Source organism: Leptopilina heterotoma, unplaced genomic scaffold (assembly GCF_015476425.1).
Source record: "Leptopilina heterotoma isolate Lh14 unplaced genomic scaffold, ASM1547642v1 Lhet_472, whole genome shotgun sequence".
Lineage (NCBI taxonomy): Eukaryota > Metazoa > Arthropoda > Insecta > Hymenoptera > Figitidae > Leptopilina > Leptopilina heterotoma.
In genome coordinates, this window is record NW_025111099.1 from 1,125,708 (window position 1) to 1,140,791 (window position 15,084).

At 29.9% G+C, this 15,084-nt stretch overlaps 1 protein-coding gene across 8 annotated transcripts in view; it reads right to left on the reverse strand.

Moving 5' to 3' along the window:
* LOC122507571 overlaps positions 1–13,756 on the reverse strand; it is a 190,699-nt gene extending 176,943 nt beyond the window's left edge. For 7 of the 8 annotated variants that reach the window (XM_043620362.1, XM_043620359.1, XM_043620361.1 and 4 more), the window contains exon 1: positions 13,055–13,756. The gene's annotated coding sequence lies outside the window, so the exon portion shown is untranslated. The remainder of the gene's footprint in view (positions 1–13,054) is intronic. The other variant, XM_043620365.1, reaches the window with a different exon arrangement.
* Between the last annotated feature and the right edge of the window lie 1,328 nt (positions 13,757–15,084).

The following is a 15,084-nucleotide window of genomic DNA, read 5'->3' on the forward strand; positions in this document are numbered from 1 at the left end:
TTGTAAAATAGCATAAAACATTTTAATTTTATGCTGCTAATAAACGTAGTGATTTTTACTCATTGTGTAAAATTTTGAATTTTAAAAAACTGACATTAGATTCTTAATCAGCAACCCCGAAAACCCCCGGGTAACGATTTTTAGACGAATACGATAAGTTTTTTTAAAAGTTGTCCGCCATATTGGGTCCGCCATTTTGAATTTTGAAAAACTGACATTGGATTCTTAATCAGCAACCCCGTAAACCCCCGAGTAACCAATTTTATAAAAATCCATTCATTAATTTTTATGTTGATGTGAATTTTCTTGACACGATTTTAATTCTCTGGATAAATTGTTTATAAATAACCATAACTTTTGTAAATTTTAATATTTTGTCTGGCCACTTATGGATGTCTATATTAGTACCATTAACTTGAAGTTAAAATACTTTTCAGACCTTAAATGAGAAAAAAATGTTGTGTCCAAATTTTCTTGATTTTCGTCCTTCGTTTGTAGAATCACCCATATGAGTGATTTTTCACAAACTGTGATTTTTATGTCCCTAACGTATATATATTAACTGTATTAACCTTTATGGGACTGACGAGGTACCTTTTGCATTTTCAAATGGATTTTTTTAATAATTTTTAAAATCGTATTGACCTAAAGTTTTTTGATATCTCCAATTTATCCATACAAAGTGTTTTTATATTATTTATAATGTTCCTTTTTTATTTATTTATTCGGAAATAATAAACAAAGTTTCTTCCCCATAAAAGGGGGATGAGGTACTCGGGTACCTCTATACATTTCATGCAGATAAATGTAGAAATTTTTATTAAAAAATTATGAAAAATTTCATTAAACAATTTTTATAGTACTGCACATAATTTTTTTATAAAATATGTAATTTAGTTACTATAGTTAAATAATAATATCCATAAGAAATAGTCAACAAATAAACATAGGTACCCGCGGATGCCTCGTCCGTCCATAGAAGGTGTTTTTTTCCTCAGTCCCATAAAGGTTAATTATAAATTAACGTTCACCTTTATACACGGAAAGAAAAAGTCCGTCAACCATTAATGGATTAGTATATTACTTTGAGACGGGACACTTTTTCCGTTGATGGTTACTTAACTTTACTTAACGATTGAAAACGAGTCATGGATTGATTAGAAGGCCAGTATGTGACCAATTGTTTTAGATTTAATGCTGAATTGTTATCAATGGCTGTTTGAATGTTTACGAATCATTAGTGAAAGTTTGTGAAACGTTAGTTGACTCGCATTCTAAATCGGCGCTCTTCACTAGCGCATTGTTGCGCAGTGTACCGATGCGCATTTCTTCCGGTTTCTCTATAGTCCATGTGTTTTTGCTGTCTGCTATACATATTCCTATATACTATTATGTGTAATGTGAATATTTAACTTAACTAATAATTTGCAGTTGAATTGCGTCTAGAAATTGACCTCGATAAAAATATATTTTCTTTTATATTTCTCGCTAATTAAAAAGTAGTTATTAGTGCAAAATTATTTCTCACAAGTTGTGAAAAATTTTGTTATTTGGTATATAAGAACAGTTCGCTTCTAAACTTAAAATGTTATAAGTGTGCGTTTCTACGTGTAGTTATTATAAGTGCGAAAATGTGTTGGTCTAAAGCGTCTAAGAGTGTAAATAAAATATCGGAACTGTGCAACGAAAAAAATGTGTTCATTCTGTACCAAATAGTGTCTAAAATTAGGGATAATTCTGAAAGAAGTTGAATTTTTTGAATGCTTTTGATAGTCATAGAAAATTTAATAGACAGTTTTCTAAATTTTAGTGAACGAGTTTTATATATTGATGACAGTTTTCTAAATTTTAGCAAGCAACTCGTCACTGATTGTGACTCAAAGTATGTTATCCATTCAATGATTTTGTGTCCCGTCTCAAAGTAATATACTAGTCTATTAATGATTGACGGACTTTTTCTTTCCGTGTATGAACTACACCGGCACACAAAAAAAAATTTGGATTGACAGGACTGCCATGTGGTAGGTTTTCTTCCTTAAGGTGTATCTAAACAGAAAAACATTGTCCGACCTAAAAGTTAGTTCGTGTTCTCTTCTTACAGGCTTGGTGGGGAGGGGGGGTGAAGTTTGAGAAACTGATTTTTATGGGAATTTACTTAATTTCTATAAATAAAGCTGAATTTTTGCTTCTTCTGAATGTTTTTTTGAATTCAGTGACTTTAATAACATAAGAATTGAATATATAAAAAAAATAAACATGGCGGATTCAAAATGGCGGATCTAAAATGGTGGATTTAAAATGGTGGATTTAAAAAAGAATTGTTTACATTTCCTTGAAACTTGTTACTCGGGGGTTTTTGGGGTCGCTGATTACGAATCTAACATCAGATTTTCAAAATTCAAAATGGTGGATCCAATATGGCAGACGAAATTTTCAAAAATTCCTCATATTTACTTAAAACTCGTTACTCGGGGGTTTTCGGGGTCGCTGATTACGAATATGATGTCAGTTTATAAAAATGCAATATGGCGGATCCAATATGGCGGACAAAATATATTTAAATGAATGAAATGGGTTGAAACTTGCTACTCCGTGGGAATTTTTGAGGTCGCCGAATACGAATCTGATTTTGGGTTTAAAAAATTCAAAATGGTGTATCCAACATGACTTACGATGAAATTGTTTTCAGATTTTCTTGGTTCTTGGTACTCAGGTGTTTCCTCTAGTCGCTAATTTTAAATCTGAATTTTTCATAATCTATAGAAATGGTTTACTGTAAATGTTTTAATAAAATTTAATCGCATTTCTGTAAGATACTACAATCTCAAAAAGTTTTTGACCTATTTAAAATTAGTTTTTGCGACTAGGACACCTCCCCGTGGTGAAGGAATTCTCGGCCTAGTTTCTAGGTTAAAATTATGCCTTCTTGGCAAAAGTAGGAAAGAAGTTTACGATGCAGAGGAGGGATACCTCAGTATCGGCGATTTGTAAAAGCCTTGGACAAAAATGGTAAATGTTTTGAGTATTTGGCGGAGAAATTTCCGAAACTGTCTGACGCTAAAATCAAAGAAGGTGTGTTAAATGGGCCTCAGATACGTAAGTTGTTATATGACGAAAAATTTGTATAAACGATGAAACTTAAAGAAAAAGCAGCCTGGACAAGTTTTAAAGAAGTTTGCTTGGAATTTCTAGGAAATAAAGAAAGCCACAGACATAGAGAAATTGTAGGAAAAATGGTAGAGAATTTTAAAAAGCTGGGATGTTTGATGAGTTATAAAATTCACTTTTTGGATTCACTTTTAGATGAATTTCCTGAAAATCTTGGTGATTTCAGCGAGGAACAAGGGGAGAGATTTCACCAAGATTTAAAGGATATGCAGAAACGCTAACAAAGGAAATTGAGTAAGAATATGTTAGCGGACTATTGTTGGACGCTAAAAAGAGATATACCAGAGACTAAAACTTCAAAGAAGAGAAAAAGTGCTCCTCTCCGGAGATCATTTGAAACCAAAAGGGTAAGGTACTCAAGACATAGAAATTAAGAAATCTGTTCTTTTTTGTCCGCCATATTGGATCCGCCATATTGCATTTTTATAAACTGACATCATATTCGTAATCAGCGACCCCGAAAACCCCCGAGTAACAAGTTTTAAGTAAATATGAGGAATTTTTGAAAATTTCGTCTGCCATATTGGATCCACCATTTTGAATTTTGAAAATCTAATGTTAGATTCGTAATCAGCGACCCCAAAAACCCCCGAGTAACAAGTTTCAAGGAAATGTAAACAATTCTTTTTTAAATCCACCATTTTAGATCCGCCATTTTGAATCCGCCATTTTTATTTTTTTTTATATATTCAATTCTTATGTTATTAAAGTCACTGAATTCAAAAAAACATTCAGAAGAAACAAAAATTCAGCTTTATTTATAGAAATTAAGTAAATTCCCATAAAAATCAGTTTCTCAAACTTCACCCCCCCTCCCCACCAAGCCTGTAAGAAGAGAACACGAACTAACTTTTAGGTCGGACAATGTTTTTCTGTTTAGATACACCTTAAGGAAGAAAACCTACCACATGGCAGTCCTGGCAATCCAAATTTTTTTTTGTGTGCCGGTGCTATATATTTTTAACTTATCATTCTAAGTAAACTCACAAAAAGGTAATGTTTATTTTGACCATTATCATTGTAATAGAGACAATTATACAATATATTATAAAATAATGTTTATGCTATATTGTTTTTTTATTATTTATAAAACCCCAACGGGAAGTTGCCAATGGTAACGATTGGTTTAATAATGGGTCATGCTTGGTGACCAATGATTTTTTCTTGGGAAAACAATTGGCAACCATCATTGGACCACCATTGGTTTTAACTTGGGATGATCACGCTACTGACAATGATCGGTAGCCAAGCATCGGGCCAATATTAGTTGCCAAGGAATTGCCAAGGAAACAAAATTAATTTTCAAAAGCTTGATTTTTTATTGGCAGCCAACAAAAAACCAAGATTTTGAAAATTAATTTTTTTAATTATTAATTTAAATTTATTTTAAAAAAATATATTTTTTTAATTAATAGAACATATTAATTAAATTTTTCACCTCTGGTAAAACAAAGGTGGAAGACTGATAAAAATTCCCTCACCGTATCTCACAGTGGAGGGATGACTGTGAATGTCTTTGCGAGAGAGGGGTAGGTACTTATAGAGCCAGTGAAACAGGTCACAAGCGAGAAGAAATCACTAGCATGCACTCTGGCGGCGCTTGTCGGAACTTTTTTCTGGCGCGCATGCATATCCTGACATTATCGACACAGCGCTTGGCAACCAACGTTGCGCCACTTCCGACAAGCGCCGCCAGAGTGCATGCTAGTGATTTCTTCTCGCTTGTGACCTGTTTCACTGGCTCTATAAGTACCTACCCCTCTCTCGCAAAGACATTCACAGTCATCCCTCCACTGTGAGATACGGTGAGGGAATTTTTATCAGTCTTTCACCTTTGTTTTACCAGAGGTGAAAAATTTAATTAATATTTTCTATTAATTAAAAAAAATATATTTTTTTAAAATAAATTTAAATTAATAATTAAAAAAATTAATTTTCAAAACCTTGGTTTTTTGTTGGCTGCCAATAAAAAATCAAGCTCTTGAAAATCGATTTTGTTTCCTTGGCAACTAATATTGGCCCGATGCTTGGCTACCGATCATTGGCAGTAGCGTGATCATCCCAAGTTTAAACCATTGGTGGTCCAATGATGGTTGCCATTAATGTTCCAATAATGAAACGGAGTTTGCCAAGCATGGCCCATTATTGAACCAATCGTTTACTTCCCATTGGGACGTCATCAACCTTGTCCCCAAATTTACAAGATTTTTACAATCATGATCTTTTTGGCTTTGCACCTTCACAATTTTAAAAATAATATGACAACAACAACCAATTTTGCATGAGGGAATAATAAAAAATAAATATAAATAAAATAATAAAGATTTTAAAGAGATAAGAAAGTAATATTTTCTAATAACGTGAAAAATTATTAACGTTGTTTAAAATTATTGTGTCACTACCGTATAGTGTTCAGTTTTCAGAAGTAAGAATTATTTAAAATAAAAGTTCACTTTAGGCGTTTCTCTTGTAAATTAAATTTTCATAAATTTACATTTGATCTTTGTTGTTTTTTTATTAATTCACTGATATTATTGTAAAAGCATGTAATTAAATCATGTTTAATATAAAGAGTCATCTGTTAAGCTCACGAAAAAATTGATAACTTTTCAAAAATTTCTATTATTGTTATCAGAAATTTTTTTGTTTTATGTAGATTTTAAAAAACTTATATTTGTTTAAAATAAAAAATCTAAAATAAACATAAGTATTTTTTCAATTCTATTAATATAGAATTTTTCTTACTCAAAAAAGGGCATACATAATTTACGTCTGTCAAAAAAATGAATTTCGATGTGTCAAAATTTTACTGGCACTACCGCAGTGATAAATTAAATAAAATAATTATACAAACTCATTTATCTTGAATGAGTAATAACTTATTCAGTATTATCATTTTTATTGAATAAAAATTAGCATAGGTCTAAAGAAGCAAATTGTTATTTAGCGGTGAAATTTTATATAACATGTAAATTTCTTAAACTTTAAAATTTTAGTTATATATAACAAATTGATTTTTAATAGTAAAGAAGTTTGCATAAATTTAAATTCCATCACACTATGAACGAAAACCTTGTTAGTGAATCAAGAAATTGTCAAAAACATGTTAATTATTTACTTAAAGAATATATTACAAAAAAGCTACAAAATTCAATATTTATATACATCGCGTCAAGCGTCGGTTTTAAATAATTTGGAACATTTGGTACCTAATGATGTAAGAAGAGGTATATTTTACCCTGCAATGATTTTTTTTCTTTTATTCTAAAGGATAAGAATTTTTTATTGTTAATTTATAACATTATCAATTAAAAATAGAAATCAGCATACTTATATAAAAATATTAACTTCCATTAGTGTTACATAGTGTACTATAAATTAATAATTGAAATAAGATATTCAATTAAATTTGTTACAACTAATATTAAAAATTGTTTAAACAAATTATTATTGATATTTACTAACTTTTTCAACAGTGTACTTGTAAAAATATAGGTTTCTTTACTAATTTTGCAATTTGCAAGCTTCTAAATTATAAGAAATAAAGAAGAATTTCAAAACTAAATCATTTTAATTTAGAATAATGGAATTTTTTCCTACTTTGCAATTTATTGATTTCAATTTAATAAAATATAATATTAATGGTTAATTACTATGCAAGTGCGAAAACCAGCACGGCCCAATACTGGCTCAGCATTGGCAAAGTTGGCACCGAGTCTTGACAGACAATATTGGACCGACTCGCACTTGTGGTGTTAATAGCGGTTAGATGTCAGCAGCCAGATCTCGGCAGTCATTATAATGGCCTATAATTTTGTCCACCATTATATAACTTCCCCAGTATTGGCAAAATTAAATAAGTAATATAAATAATTATATTTTTTAATTAATAAACTAATTAATCTATCTTCTATATTAATAAAATCAGACTTCTGTCTGTACAATGCTCCAAGCTTGAAAATTTTTATATATTTTTTTGTTTTGAGACATGAGAATTCGAAAAATGTAAAAAAAAAAATTTCTGTCTGTCTGTCTGTCTGTATGCAAAACTTTGTTCGCGCATCACTTCAAAACGGTTTAACCGATTAAAGTGAAACTTGGCAGTCTATTAGGTATTAACGTAACTTAAAATCATAGCCTTATCCGATTAAAAAATATTAACTTGAACGAAAGTTACGACATTTTTTCAAAAAATTCGAAAAATCAAAAAAATGAAAAATTTTTATTTTTTATAAAATGGATGCAAAACTATCCTTAGCTAACTTTTTTAGATAAATACAACCCATTTCTATACTAAAATTTCAAAAAAAGACGTATTTTGAAATTTTTTTCGTTTTTTCTGATCAAATTTTTTCTACAAAAATGATGATTCTTGATTTTTAAACAAGCTTTTTATGGAAAGTTATTAAACTTTTTTTATTTAAAGACCAGTATTTAAAGCAAGAAATTTGCCTCATTGGACCAAAAAAATTGTTTCAATATTCAGTTTTTAAAATCAAGAAAGTTATGCAGAAGTTAACAAAAAAATGTTCATATGAATTAAATGTATCACTGCTACTCAAAGGGTTAAATATTAATTAATTCTTGCATTAAGTTGGTATTGATATTTTCTAATTAATTAATTAATTTGTTTTCTTGGTAATTTTAATTTCAATTTTATCATAAAAATAGAAAAAATAGGAATTTTAAATCTAAAATTTAAAAGTTTCAATATTTTTACCCATAAAAATTGAAAATATTAATATCTAATTTTTTTGATTTTACCTACTTATTACTTTTAAATAAGATGTTTTTTGTTTTTACAAATTATGATCCAAGATAATTTAGTAATACTGAAATGAAAATGTTTTATATCTTTTATCAAATTTAATCAACAAGAATTTTTTTAGTTTTACTAAGCTCCTGGAAAATAATTCCGAGTAGAAATTTTGACAGGGGCCTGGCCGGGTCCAGACCTGGGTGAAACAAGGAACCCGGCCGGCGCCATGGCGCAAAGCCTGATTTGACGAGCTGCCAGGTCGGGTCCTGGTTTCATGCGGGGTCAGGGCCCTCACTGCAAAAACAAGTGTCTCATTTTGAGACGTTTTATCCCATATTTGAAACACATAAGATATCTTAGTCCACATATTTGAAACAGATATGTGTTTCATTTTAAGACGTTTCAAAGTGTCTTACACATTTAGCAATGCATTTTGAGACACGAAATGTGTTTCGAGTATCCGTCTCACACTAAGAAGACGTTTTACGTGTCTTATACGCATTGAGTTACCTTTAATGTCTTAAAATGAGACACGAGATGAAATTAAATGTCTCAATATAAAACAGATTTTGTATCTCAATGGTTTAAACACTTAAAGCAACTCATTTTAAGACACGAGTGAGATACCAGTTTTTGCAGTGCTGTTAGGGCAATTTCTGCACGGGATTTAAAAACTTGCCAAAAACAATACTAATAGTGGTTACCTCCACGTGGTGCTTCTCGGAAAAAAAGCTAATAAATGGTTTTTTATAAGCTCCAAGTGTGAAATTCCAAGACTGCAAAACGGGCCCGTCAATCACTGAAAAAATTACATTCTAATTTTAAGAAAAACTTCTTAAATATGCGCCAAGAATATTTCCCACTTAAATTAAGTGGGAAACATTCTTACAATACTAATTTTCTTCTTATTGTAAGAATATTTCCCACATAATCTAAGTGGGGGAATATTCTTGGCGCATATTTAAGAAGATTTTCTTAAACTTAGAATGTAATTTTTTCAGTGAATGTCTGCAGAAAACTGGCAAAAATTACTTGGGCCTATATACTAGCATACAAAACGTCTCATTGCTGGTAACGGGACTTAGCACGGACCAATAGTGGTACATTATTGTCAGATTATTAGGATAAACTTTTCTATCTATGATGGCAAGTTGTAATTGAAAGTATTGGATAAAACTGAATTCTGGGATTTTTGGGAAATCCGTGACAAAAAAATAAAAATCACTACTTTCCTCGCCTTGAATCCTTTTGCAATTTTTTTAAATGGCTTCTGATTATTAAGAGAAAAAAATGCTTGCGAGGCGAGGAAACAATAATTTAGTTGAATTTCCAGGAATTTCGGGAAATCCGTGATCCTTTCGTAATTTTTTTAAAGGGCTGTTAATATTAAAATAAGCAATTAGCTAAAGTAAAAATTTTCGTCGAATAAACGTTGGTAATTTCAGTTTCAGAATATTGGGACGTTGCTCGGCTCAGTAATGGCACATTAATAGCAAAAATTTTGTATCTGCTATGATGGCAAAATACAATTGCCAATATTGGGACGTACCTCGCCATAATAATATCACAATATCGATAAATAGTGTAGCTTATAAAACCATTAAGCTTTCTTGACTTAACGTCAGAGTAGCAAAGTGAAATAAAAGACGTATAAATATGATAAATTAATTAGTTAATTAATAAAAAATGTAATAATTTATATTAGTTTTTGTATTTTGCTAATTCTGGGTAAGTAATGTCAGTCAATATTGGGCCATTAACGTCTGCCGACGTCCAACCGTAATTAACACCACAAGAGTCGTCCCAATAATATCGCCCAAGACTAGGTGACAACTTTGCCAGTACTGGGCCGTTATTAAGCCATGATGGTTTTCACACTTAGAGCGATTTTAAAAATTCTAAACATTATCTTTTTACTTTCCTTAAAATTTCGTTTTCTTCTTCATTAATTAATATTAATAATCATCAAGAAAATTAGTTTAAATGTAGTTGGTTAAATACTAATCAATACTCAATATGGAAAACTTTAAAAATACTAAGAAACACGTCGAAGACGGGTATCGTAGCTATTAATATATAGGTAGGAATAACAATAACTAATAACCCGTCGAAGACGGGTATCGCAGCTAGTTTATTATATTTATACGGCCTCTTTCCTTATATTATAAGTAATCTTACAAACATTTGAAAAATTCTTATCACTCAAAGGGATCTATACCTCAATCTAAAGCTCCGAAACCTAACACTCTGACCACTCTGATACGCTATGATTTTAAAATTAGCCAACATTTATGTTTTTTTTGTAAATGACGAAGTTCATACTAATTGTCAATTGTAACCTATATTCATTAACGTCAAAAGTAAAGAAACCGCAATGTCTTCAGGTAATTTAATATTATCCTTTATATTTTTATTATATTTAAAAATACTTTTTTTTCTTGATTAGTATTTACTGTTGCCATGTTACTTATATGAAATAACTAAACAAGGAGCAGAAAATGTTAAAGTTAATTTTTATAAATGATAAATAATGAAATTTATAATATTAATAAAAAATAGTATAATTTGAATTTTGTTTATTTCTTGTTTAATATTTCACAAGTCAGGTCGTTTGTAACTCGTGATATAGCATACCCGAAAGTTGCGGTTTTCCGTCTAACTTTTGAAGCAATTTATAAATATTAATTACATTGATATTTTCTGATTTATTGAATAATTATGAGTAAAATGATATAAACAATGCATGAGTGCTCACAAATTAAAAAATTTTCCCTTTTTTTGTCGAAGTGAGCATGTTTTTTAGATTTGCCCAAATAATTGCTGTTACAATCAACCCGCGAGCACCAAGACAAGTTATAAAAGATGATTTTTTAGCAAAACGTCTTTCTATGGATATGTATCATACTTTTTAATGTTTTTTATTCTAATTTATTACGGGGAAAGTTGATTTATTGATAATAGTAAATAATATAAATAGTATTAATAGTAACAATATTTTTTTAAATAAATAAATAAAAAATATTTGTATCACTTTTTTTGATTTCATAGTCCGCTTAAATATATTGAAAATAATTTTTAAAAAAACAATATATTTTTACCATTCCCGGCGCCGTTATTGAAAGGCAGTACACAATTCAGTATGCCATATTCAAATTATTGAAAAATCAAAATTATAAAGTATGAATTTTACTCTACCTCACACATAAAACCTATTAGGCTCATTTTTGTTGCAGCTCAAAATGAACCGCAACGTTAAATGGCATAAAACGTGGCACTATATGAGGTTTTTTTGTTGTGTTTCAAATCAAATCTCAAATATATATTAGAGACAACTTATTTTAAACCCAGGTTATATCAATGTTTACATTCGCCAAGTTTAAAATTAAATTTTAATTATTAAATATCAGTTATTTTTTCTCTTAAATAAATAATTCCATGCTTTTAAGAGAAAGTTTGTTTATTTAATTTAGTTTATTGGGTCTGATTGGAACCATTTAAAATTTTCAACACGCAGAATACGAAAAGTTTTGTTTTTAGTTTAAAAAAATTCCATGCAAGAAATGAAATACCAGTTGAAATAAAATACAATATGTTTATTTTCAAAAATTACGTCAAATTTTATTCTATGCATTAGAATCAGGCACAAAATTGTCAACAAAAGTAAAAAGAATAAAAAATTAAATTTATAGGAATTTATAATCAGAAATTCTTCTTTAGTGTATATAATGCAATCATTCGAATAATTTCTTAAATCAATTTCAAACCAATTTCAGAATTTCAATAGTATTATATAGCATGAAAAAAGTCTTAAGGGATATAAGAAAATTTATGAAAGGAATGTAATGAATTAGAAAAATTATGTAAAAAATTCAAATGATTAGCCTGCTTAAAATATTTGCACTCAAATAAAATTTAATTTATTGTAATTTTAAATATTAAAATTTTCATTAGTAGTGTACTGAGTACTGAGTACACTTCTTATGAGTTTCATTTCAATTAGAGGGGTAAAACACATAAATAATTCAAATTGTTTATAAAATTGTTATTAAAAATATGGAATTTTTAAATTTACAATCATGCAAACATTTTTTTTTTAAAGTGAACAATTTTGTGTAATCAGTGTAAGTTTCATTAATTTATTGTAATCGGCTTTTGAGTTATAATTTTTTTAAATGTTGTAATATTTTGTTAATGCAAAAAATAACAAAAATTTAAAATGTCAAAAAACGGTTAAAATTTTTTTTTGTTTTGTAATATATTATTTTTTAATTTATATATATAATTCAATAATTTGGCTATACTTTAAAAAAATAAAAAAATGTTTATCTTTTTTTGTTCAGAATCAATAAAAAATTGTTACTCGAACTTAAAGTGTGTACTAAAATTTAATTTAATTTATCGATGGAATCGCCGATATATAAATATAAGAATTAAATTGAAATCTGTTGATTTTACAACGCATTAGCGAAACTTTTCAAAAATTCACGGATATTTTTGTAAATTCCCTGCAAATCTCCAAATTTCCCGGTCGCTAGACACCCTACAAATCGAATTTCCCGAATTAAAAATTTTTGTATGTAAAAAAATCCATAATTATTATAGTGACCCGTAAACCTTTCTCCCGATATATTTTACTCAAAACTAAAAAAAAAAATGAAAGCAGAAGTTAACATAAAAGAATAAAGTTACCATTCAAATCAACAGAAACTTTCATATCATTTTTGTAATTTTTGACATGATGGGTAAGAAAGCGCAGTAGTAATCGGTAATTTATAGTTTGTAAATGTAAATATTTACAAATAATTTTATAATTAAATGTTTACTATAATTTATATGATTTTCTATGTCAAATGAATTATTACTAATAAAAAGTTGCTTTTTTATTTTCGGAAACAGGATTTCAGCAATATGAAAATTCAAAATTTTAAACATTCAGAAAAAGACTGGAAAAATAAATTTCTATATATATAGGTCTACGGCAGAAAATTATATTTCTCAATTCAATATATTTTTTTTGAATAAAAGTGCGTTTGTCATAAATAAAACATCCTCTAATATCCAAAATCCATTTCTCTAAATACTCTCCTTCAATAAACTTTTTTAAAAAACAAAATTAAAATTTTTTACCAAAGTTCTTGAATTGAATTTTATACAAATATATTTTAGTTTCCCCTTTCCTCGGGGACAATTGTCACTAATTCATCTTCCTCGTAGTTTATTATAAATAACTTCTATTATTATAGGTATGTATGAAGATGAAATAAAGATCCTAAAATAACTCTCTTGGTTAAAAATCACTATTTAAAGCACATTTGACTTTCTTTTTGCAAATCACAACACACGATATTCACCCACAGAAAAAAGTGCACTGTTAATCCAAAATCACGAATACGATCCCGTTTGTTCATGGGGGGGTCTATCAATCGAAAAGTGATTTGCGGTCTGGACTAGTTAACGCCTCGCTAGACTCTGCAATAGTGATGTCTTTTTTGCAACGAGAGAGGGTGTTGGAGAGTAACGAGTGTGAGTAAAGGGGTGGGGTGTGGAGGTGGTTGGGGGTGAAATGTCGCGCGTGATGCGTGAAACAGTTTGAGGGGGTGGGGGAATGGAAAACAGTAGTTGTTGGAGCTGCGCGCCGGGTGTGCAATCGAGAGAAGCAACTCGGCCCGAATGTTTATCGGGTCAAAAAGTGTGGAAGCGTCGTTGGGTTGAACGTGCGCGACGCTCAGCGTCGGTTCTGACGTCATTGCAGTAGGTGTGGCCATTTAGGCCCTTCCCAATTCACTCGGGATTGGACAGCGTCGAATGCAGTCGCCATTGGTCCATACCTACTGCCCAGTAACCTTTTTCTCTCTATTCTCCACTATTCCCGTCTGTGCTGCGTGTGTGATACCTTTTATGCCTATAGCGCGAAACCAGCTTTTACAGAGAGACCATTCATTTGGCCAAGTGATTATTATAATTTCTCGTCCATCTCGTACCCATTACTCCCATTTTTATTCACTCATCCTTTTTTGCCCTTGCGATTTCAATTTTAAAAGTGTCACAAGTCTCGCGGGTTGAGAGAACATTATAAAACACGGGAAATTAAGATACAAAGATTATTAAAGGGTTTTTTTCTCTTTATCTCTTAGATGGCGAAATTTCAGATATACAGTTGGAAAGTGGAATTTCAAATTACAATTTTGTACTTATATAATATTCGAGAAAATTTTTATAATTATTAGGTATATAATAACCCAAAAAGCACAATTGAGCTCAGAATATTGTGGTAACTTTTCCTATATTATAATGTTAATTTTATACATTAAAATATTACCTAATATAATAATTTTCAAAAAATATACTATCATTCAAATATCTTAAACTACTTTGACGTTCCTTCAAAATTATACATTTTATAATAATGATGGATATACCCAATGGGAAATTTACAACTGGCGTAGTACTGCGCCAGCACTGGCAGCACTGGCGGCAAGGCTGAGAGCCAGCACTGGCATGGCACTGGGATGATAACGCCGTCTGGCGCTGCCGAAGTACTGTCTGTCAGTGCTGCCAGACAGCGCTGGCGCAGCACTGGACCAGTGCTGGCTGAGAATATTGCCGCAATAAATGCCGTATTGCTATTAATTAGTCGTAAATTCATAATTATAAATAATTTAACAACAAAATGGTAAATAATATTAATAAATAGTTATTATTCATAAAATATTTCTCTTCTTAAAGAAATTGTATTGAAGATGGAGACTAACAATGGATATAGTAAATGAAGTAGAAAAAAATTGTTTATAACATTTAAAAATTAAATAATAAACAATTACAGTAAGTGTGCATTAGATTTTCATACGTTAGAACCTAACGATTGGAATCTAGAAATATCGCAAACCTATGAAAATAAACAAAATTGCTGACGAGGGGAATCGAACCTACGACCTACGGACTAACAGACTAACGCTCTAACCACTAAGCTAACGACACATGTGTACTGTAAAGTATTAACATCTCAGTATCATTCAGACATACAATTATTGAGTCAAAGATGAGAAAAAAATAGGGATACGTTAGAAATAATAAATTGAAATAAAATAAATTAAACTAAATTTTTTATAATTAAATTAAGTAATTTTACCTTATTTATTGCATTTAACATTTTACGT